This window comes from Hyalella azteca, unplaced genomic scaffold (genome assembly GCF_000764305.2).
Source record: "Hyalella azteca isolate HAZT.00-mixed unplaced genomic scaffold, Hazt_2.0.2 contig11709, whole genome shotgun sequence".
Taxonomy (NCBI): domain Eukaryota; kingdom Metazoa; phylum Arthropoda; class Malacostraca; order Amphipoda; family Hyalellidae; genus Hyalella; species Hyalella azteca.
The window spans coordinates 57,537-66,277 of record NW_025941696.1 but is presented as its reverse complement, the minus strand read 5'-3'; the positions used below and the strand labels follow the sequence as shown (position 1 = coordinate 66,277).

The 8,741-nt window shown below is 38.7% G+C and overlaps 1 protein-coding gene across 1 annotated transcript in view; it reads left to right on the top strand.

Annotated features, from left to right (window-relative positions):
- The first annotated feature begins 615 nt into the window (after positions 1–615).
- Positions 616–8,741, top strand: part of LOC108672795 — a 47,796-nt gene continuing 39,670 nt past the window's right edge. Inside the window, exon 1 of the mRNA XM_018160530.2 lies at positions 616–1,075. The gene's annotated coding sequence lies outside the window, so the exon portion shown is untranslated. The remainder of the gene's footprint in view (positions 1,076–8,741) is intronic.

Genomic DNA, 8,741 nt, shown 5'->3' with positions numbered 1-8,741 from the left:
TTCAGGAAACTCCATGAAATCGTTCGCGATTCTGAACAAGGTATAATGAGCTAGGGTCGAAAATCGCTGCACGTACGGACTTCTACTTCTGAAGGTAGAGCTGCAGCTGCGGTGGCAGTTGCAGTTACTGCAACAATACTGTTTAATGATGTTTACTGAAGCAGGTGCTGCAGCTGCAGCATTGCTGCAGCTGCTGGAATATTCTGGCGCAATTTACTCATTACAGATATACCAATGTCATTTCGCTCAACTTATGCGGAGAGCTGTGAAGAGTGCAGTACTTTTTCTGGCGCTGCTGCAGCTGCTCTGGTGCTGCTACAGCTGCTCTGGCGCTGCAGCTGCTCTGGCGCTGCTGCAGGTGCCGCAGCTGCTCTGGCGCTGCTGCAGGTGCCGCAGCTGCTCTGGCGCTGCTGCCGGTGCCGCAGCTGCTCTGGCGCTGCTGCAGGTGCCGCAGCTGCTCTGGCGCTGCTGCCGGTGCCGCAGCTGCTCTGGCGCTGCTGCTGCAGGTGCCGCAGCTGCTCTGGCGCTGCTGCAGGTGCTGCAGCTGCTCTACCGCTGCCAAGGTGCCGGCCGCTAAAAGCCTCTTGAGCCGCCGCTCGTAACAGTCTTCGTCAGTCTAGTGTTGGGTGTCGCCAGGTGCAGACGCTCAGAACAAGAGCACCGCGTGCAGTCAACACTTCGTCTCGGTTCAAACTTCACTGAGTCTCAAAGCTCGATTTAATTTTCTGTTAATCAACTGGAAATCCGTACCTGCGATCTTCCAAAACCCATCAATCCACAACTTGCCATCCTCCAAACTCTTTACGCAAAAAATCCGTAACTCTGGTTAAAATACCCGATTCAAAAAAGAAAAAACTTTTCAAACCTTGATTCTTCGCATACATTTCTTACTGTCTCTAAAAAGGACAAATAAAATTTCTTCCAAGTGTTTTTGCATAAACTGCACTGGATGAATTCATATTACTTATGATTGAATGCCAGTTGGCTGAAATCACTAATTAATCAATAAATTGAGTGAGTGACTTAACTCGGCAGAAAACCACCATCCATCGCACGGATCCGTTTCTTATTGAAGGTGAGAAGGAAAACTGATGTGTTTTCCTCTGCGCGAGGCCTGCTATTAACACGGCAATATTTACCAGAGTCAGACTTTGGCTTCCAACAGAGGATCATTTTTTAATATGGCTACATATACTCTTCCAAAAATAGTTAAATTCTGTTTTTTTTCTCAGCTCAAGTTGCACAATTGCGTTAAAAACGCACTGATATATTCTGGCGCGCTTTACACTTCACAGATTTACCAATATGTTTTCTCGCTCAACTTATGCAGAGAGTTGTAAAGAGTGCAATATTTTTTCGAATTTTGAGCGTAATTACACAATAGTCTAAATGTCTTCAACAACATTAAACATTAATAATTTTGTTTTTGAATGATATTCTTTGGCAGAGAAAATTTCCACTCGCTCTTGTGGTAAATATGACAATTTTTGCTTGGCGCCTAGGACAGGTTTGGGTTGGGCCAGGGAAGGCAAGGCCGTCTAAGGCCGTGCGATGCAACAGGTTCTGAAGGCCGCCGCCTTGACACGCTCATGCTAGTCAAAACTGGACATTAGGCCTATGTCTGCGTTTATTGATGACAGCTGTGATATTTCATAGACCCATTTAACACTTTTATGGCTTATTTGATTAATACTTCCCGACAGATGAAAATCGTGTGAATGAAATATTATCATTTCCCGCTTATGGCTTCAGATGGCTGTAACCGTAATATATCGGAATCTTCACTGAATATCATGTTTTATGTATGCTTCTGAGTATTCTTTACAATACCAATACAGTCTCAATCCAGTATTTTTCCGAAAGTCTGTAGGTGTTTTATTTCACCACTTCCATTAAACCCAGACTTTTTGACAGTATTTTTCTGTCCATTTAATGGGACGTATTTTTCCCAACATTCCTTGAGGTTCAAGAGATTTTTTTGCGCTACTTGCCTCTTGTTGCTTCCGTGGAACTGTCTCATTCCGCCACCGGAGTCAGATGACCGGAACGAAACTCTTGTCGTACAAGATGTCTGTAATCGCTCGATCCAAGTCAGCTCTCGGAAGAAGCTTTCTTCCCAGAAAAATCCACACGTACGCTGACCGATGGCTGGCTGTGCTCCTAGAACATGCGGCGTACGTACATCATTGGCTGAACAAACTTGAAATTTGGGTTGCAACTACATCCTTCTAAACCTGAAATATATTTACCAACCAATATCTTACAGTAACTTTGAACATGACCTTCAGATTCCCTATGTATATGAATATAATCAAAGTTTAGTTGCACATAAATTTGCCACAGCTCTAATTTGGTTGATTCCAAGTAATTGCTTGCTTAGAAAAATTCACCGCGATGCATTAACAAACAATTTTGAGGAATCATTTTTGGCAGGCGGAGAGAACGACGGATATCTCTTCTAATTTCAAGCATTTATTTCAGTATCTCGTCTCGATATTATCGTAAGGGCATACGGCATTTGAGCTTCTGACAAATTCATGTAGCGTCTCACTTTGCCCTTAATACTCAGATTGACGAAAAATTATAGAATGTATTACTTAATTTTTCTGGGAGCCATGAAGTCTTTACGATATTAATGATTAAATTAAATTATGTTTTATATTCCGGAATTTTAAAGTAAGGAACAGATTAAACGAATATTTTGAAATAACGAATGTATTTTATTCCGTGATCTGTGCACGCATTAAAATAACCATCAGGAAACTTCAATACATGCAAAGTACCAATCCTCCGCTTGAAGTGAGCAATCGATCTACTTCCTACGGCTCTTTCTTTCTATTAGAAATTACCCAAATATCGCTGTCAAGAAAAGTTTCAGCTATGTTTAAATTCTCGATCTAATTATAAATTTTAGTCTTGATTAGTTTTAAATAACATGGGGGCAGATGGAAGCATATGTGGCGTGTTTTTACTGTGACGCATTAAGCGTTGAAAACGGGCAGGTTCAACAGGCTCGTAACGTATAAAGTTAAATAATTTAACGAGGTAAAAGTCTCCCATGTAAGGCGCATCTGTGTTTACGATCGGGGGCAACAGGGTCTGGCTCATTACAGCGACGTCGCAGGTAAATAAAGTGTCTCGGCTACCCTGGGAAGTAGGCATCCAGGTTACTCGGTAAAATAGGGCCCTGGACTGCATTTCCGACTGATTTTCTTGCTCAGCTGCCTGATTAGGGGCGATAGTGTGGGAACCTCCAGCCAAGAATCTCAAAGTGCCTTGGCTTTCGTGTTCTTAATGACGCCATTATGATGGGACTTGGAGTTAATCGAAGTGTTGGCAGAGCAATTAGCCTGCGATGCATCTTGCAGGTTTCAGTTAATAATATCTTCAAAATATTCCTGTTAAGAATGGTAAAATAATGTCTCCATATCTACACTCTCACAACAAAAGACTGAAAAAATTATTTGTCTCACGACTTGAAGCCATTTTCCCTGAATTTAGGGAAGAAGCACCGATGCTAATGAACTTGTTGCTGCTAAATCCTTGTGTTATTTTAATAATAAATTTGAATCGGTAAGAAAATTTCATATTATTTCGGTACCCTCGAGAGATACGATGATTTAGGCATGATCTCACGACCTTAAATCATAATAACAATTCTGTATTTTCAACGCTTACCGTTAATATCTGTCTCCCTCGAAATTTTCTCAGAACGGTGATGCATTCTATAAACCGCACAATTTATTACATCCTCGAGCGTGTGGATTTCAAAGCCAAAAGACACTGTAGCATCGAAAGCTACACTACGCGTGGAAAGAACGCAGCGCCTCTGCATCAGAGCGCTGGTCTGTAGTCGGCCGCGTTGCAAGACATGTCACGTAGCAGGCAGCGTGCATGCCTGCTCACATGTTAACGGTGCAGTTTTGTGCGCTCATTTTATACGAGCAGCGAGCATCAGACGCGCTGGTGCTCTGTCACTCACAAAAGAGGCCTGCGCTTCATCTGAAAAACGAGCTCCAAGCAGACGCAGCCGCTGCGCAAAAACTTCAAGCGGTTCGCAAGGGGTTTGCAGGATATTCAAGACCTACCGGAAATGATTTCCCGTTATATTAAATATTTTCACGACTTTATTTTATGACTTAGCTGGTGACTTTGTTATTTTTCTACTAAAAATTCCAAATTTCTTTGATGATGCATAAATATGCGTCATCTTTGAAGTTGATCCCAAGCGGCAGTTATATTTAATTCGAAATAAATTCTAGATTGATTCCCTCAATTCAGCTCCTGATTAAAGATTTTGTTTATTTCTTCATGTCCATAAAGGCAACGAATTACTAATAAAAATTCATACTTGTGGCTATAATAAATTTTAAGCAAATATCTTCAACATTAATTGTTATATGCATCTCCAATATACGAAAAAATTTTCTGCATATACCAATATATCAAATGTACTCTGAGGGACATTGCGACTTTGTCCGTAATTTCCATGGGTCCCAAAAATTTATTTCTTGTTTTTTATCCGCACGCATCGCAGCAGGGGATGTATGATGTATTTGTGTGAATGCGTCTGGGGAAGTGAAGCAGTCGTGCTTCATTATAACAGGTCTCGGTCAAATTAGGTGCCGCAAAATACTCCTGAGAGGGTGAAAGTATTCACATTTAGGTTTCCCGCCTGAGAATCAAGCACTCTCAGCTGCAAAGACGAATAAATAATTTTAAATGAATTATTTATTTACCCTCAATGAAATAAAATAATTTTGCTAACTGCTTTTTAAAATAGTCACCTCAATTTTGTTCTAAACATAACTTTCCTTGCAACTCATTCATGATTTATTAATAAAACTCGATTTCATGATGCTTTTAGTTCAAGCATGTTATAATTTAAGGTTAACTATATTATATTTATCAAAGAAACATACATGTGCAAAGTACAGCATTCTATCTATTAAAATCCTAGCCATCCATACAGTCTTCCTGTCATATGATGGAACTTTTAACGAGTCAATGTCCGCTGTCTTCAGCTGATGGTTTTTTTCTATGGCTTATGAGCACTCACTCAGAAAACGGGATGAGTCATATTGCCCATATTTTTCTTCCACGTAGCAATGATCCGCCCTTTTGTCGGGCTAACCTGAGCCAGGATGACCCAAGCAACGGCAAAAAATATTTTAATTAATTGAGAATTTTTTTTGCCGGATCGTTGAATGGCAGATGCATTGCCTATTGATTTAGAAACTCTATTATATAACAAATTTGAATGATTTTATAAAAAAAACGAAAGTTTCCAACTTATTTCTTGCGTTTTTAATGTTTTACGTCTTCCTTGTGGGTGCGTTTAATTTCTATAATATGCTTTTAAGTTACGAGTGAATAATAATGTGGCTAATTGTAAGTCATATATTAAGTCACTATTTATTACAAACTTTCGAAATATTATTACATAAATATCATAAATATATAACTAAAACTGTTTACTTGTCTAAGAAAATTAAACATAAAATATTTTATTTGTGAGAAACTGAAGGAATCTTGAGAAAAATTTTAACTTGAAAAATTCTAATCCTGACGTTACGATAAAAATACGATCGTCGACCTCGTACTTCACGACTGAAATATCGTCGTGTTTGGTTGGGACGCTGAGCTTGTAGACGGTTCAAGAATTCATCATCGGCAGCTGAAGAACTATATTCATCAGAGCAGCGTGAAACTTTTGCTGCATGTTTACGACGCACTTGTTATATTTAAATGGACTTTCAAATAATTATTGGAGCATCTACCATTATTAAGGCCTGCTGATTATTATTTAGGGCCACCTGTGATTATTCGGATATAATGCTCATTATTAAGGTCTACTGACACTGTTTAGGCCTACTAATCGTTATTTTGGCCCACTGATCATTGTTTAGGCCCACTGATCTTCTGTAATAGTGAAGGTCCTCGTGATTTCTTCACGCACGCAAGTCGCTCGTGATCGGAGGGCTGGAGGACGGTCGCTGAACCTGACTCGAGGAAAGATTCTCATTTAGAAACACCGCAAATGTAACAAGAGTCAATGTTTTTTTATGAAGAGAATTTATTCGAAAAGGTTTAATTTCGTTTATTTTATTACACTTAGATATTTCTTCCGCAGGCGATTTCTGTGATTGATCTGATTAAGCAGAGTCAATCCCATTTATAAACAGGTTTTGGAAGAAGTTAAAGCATTGAAAGGAGAGACTTAACAAGTCCAAACGAGCTAAGATATCTAATATACGCCTCTGCAAAAGAGATACGCGTGAAAAATTATTATTTTCAGACACGACGAAGTTCTAACGAAGTCAGCACCCAACAATTTACATTTAATTTTCACTTAGATTCAAACGCAAACTTGCAGTGTTATTAACGAGCGGCTTATCGACCAATGTCTGCTCCAAATAGCAGCTATTTTGCTCACCAAACGACCTGAGCAACATATCGACTCGCTCAATCTCTTCGAAAGTCCCAGTCATGACGCCCTCCAGGCATGACGCACTCGCCACGTCATTATTTTACTGTGATCTCGAAACCTTAAATTTATGACAAACACAGTTGTGGAGGCTAGAATTTTAAAAATGTATTTTCGTGATCCTTTTGGATTTTTAATCTAAATCGCAGCATTTTTGCCGTCAAATAAGTGAAGCCAAATAACCTACTCAGGCTATCGCAGCATCCCGAGTTGCTGATGGTGGACTTGCTAAATTTATTAGCATTAGCAAATTCGAACTAACCATGGAAACACTGTTGATTTTATGGTGCTTAAAAAGGTTTAAGGATTCACGCAAGCGTTTTTTCAGCTTCAATATTTAGTGCATCCTGTTGGAAGTTCCATAAATTTGCGCATCGATAAGATCGCAAAATTACTGATCTTCTCTTTTTTCATTATCCAGGTCCGTAGCTGCACTACCAGGAAAGAATGTATTTTGAATAAGAAAATAAAATTCAGTCTCAATGGACATAAAATGATAAATTTTTTAATATTGTAAGAGACGAACCAAACTAATTTTTGATATCCATCTGCGCTGATGAAAAATGCTGGTCATTCATCTTTAAGTTGCAGAAAATTTAAAGTTTGACAAGCAAGGAAGTCCCGGTGCAAGTTTTTTTTTCTGGTGTGAATGCAGAGCTCACCGAGTCACTGGCAGTTGGGCCGCGACGACGGCCGTCTGTTCGTGCATAACGGAGCACATTGCACCGAACCAGCTGCCATTATTGACGAACCAGTGGTCATTATTGATGAATAAGCTACCAATATTGACGAACCAGCTGGAACCAGCTGGAACCAGCGGTCATCATCTTACTGAATAATTCTCTACTTCAGCGCCTTTCCTATATACGGATTACATAGCTCAAACTCAAAATTAAAATTAAGCAATATAAAATTCTTGATGTTATCGTTACAATCACCGGTATGCCAAAACTGCTCACTTAAGGTTCCTGGCCTGGTTTTTCTGGTTGCTGAGTGTAAACAGGCATGATCTGATCAAATTGTCGTCTCGTTGGATTAAAAAATTTGTAAGGTCTAACATTCTAATTGGTCCGATTAAAGTGACTGCGACAAAACATTGGCTATTTTTTCGTATGCTTCAGACTAATTGAAAATGAATATAATTATTCTTAAAATAACATTATTACTAATATATAATTTTAATGAATATGATTATTCTTTGAATATAATTATTCTAATTGAATTCTCAGTATGCGAGTGCTACTGCCGTGTGATTTTTTGAAGTGTCAAAAAAATCACACGTGTTTTTTTTTTTTGTGAAGTGTCAAAAGAAATCGCTTAATAATGGAATGGGAGACAAGGTGATGTTCCAAACCACTTACCCGCTAATGTCTTCTTCGTTCGAAGTTTTCTTTAATCTTTCGCAAAGTATCGAGTTTTACCCAATTAGTTTTTCGTCAGTTAAAATTAATTCTCTAATTTATTGATCATTTTACTAAACAAATCTCGTATTTACATTTTGCTCATCTGCTTACCTAAGCCTGCGTCACATTTGAATGCATGGACTCATTTTTAGCGCATTTTCTCATTTATGAAAAAAATGCACTATTGTGCTCGCCATGTCCGTCCGTCTGTCCGTCCTTGACTTCACGTTATCGTCGACGAGAAAATCAGCTCGCTGTCACTCACCGCAATGAGTACTGAGTTATATTTTTTTACTAGAGGTTCTGTTGCATCGATCAGATGTTTATCTTTACTTAAATTTAATAGCACTTTAGCAGCTTAAAATAATACGTCTATACTTTCTTCTTGATTTAACTGCTTTGAATTAAAGTTTATGTTCAATGCATTGGAATAATTCTGTCAATATTGCGCGCATAAGAGTCTCCATTAGGAAACTTTAATGCGTTTCAACTACCCATCCCCGCATAAAATGACCAATCGATCTACCTACCTCCTCAGGCTCTCTATCTCTAATAAAGCGTATGGCTTCCCATGAATCACTATCAGATAAGATTCAGAATAAAATTCTGAATTAATAAAAATTTTGAAATTATATTACTTTTAAATAGCATTGATGCATATTTTATTACATCGTTTCAAGCTACAAATACCGTTAATTGGCCACATATGCCAGACAGTTAAACTGCATCTTAATAAATTACTTTATCAATCATTCCAAAAGGCAATTTTTTTGTATGTAATTTTTTCATCCATTTGTATGATAATCCCGCATTCGGTATCCTCTACCCGAAAAAATAACGCATTGAAGTCC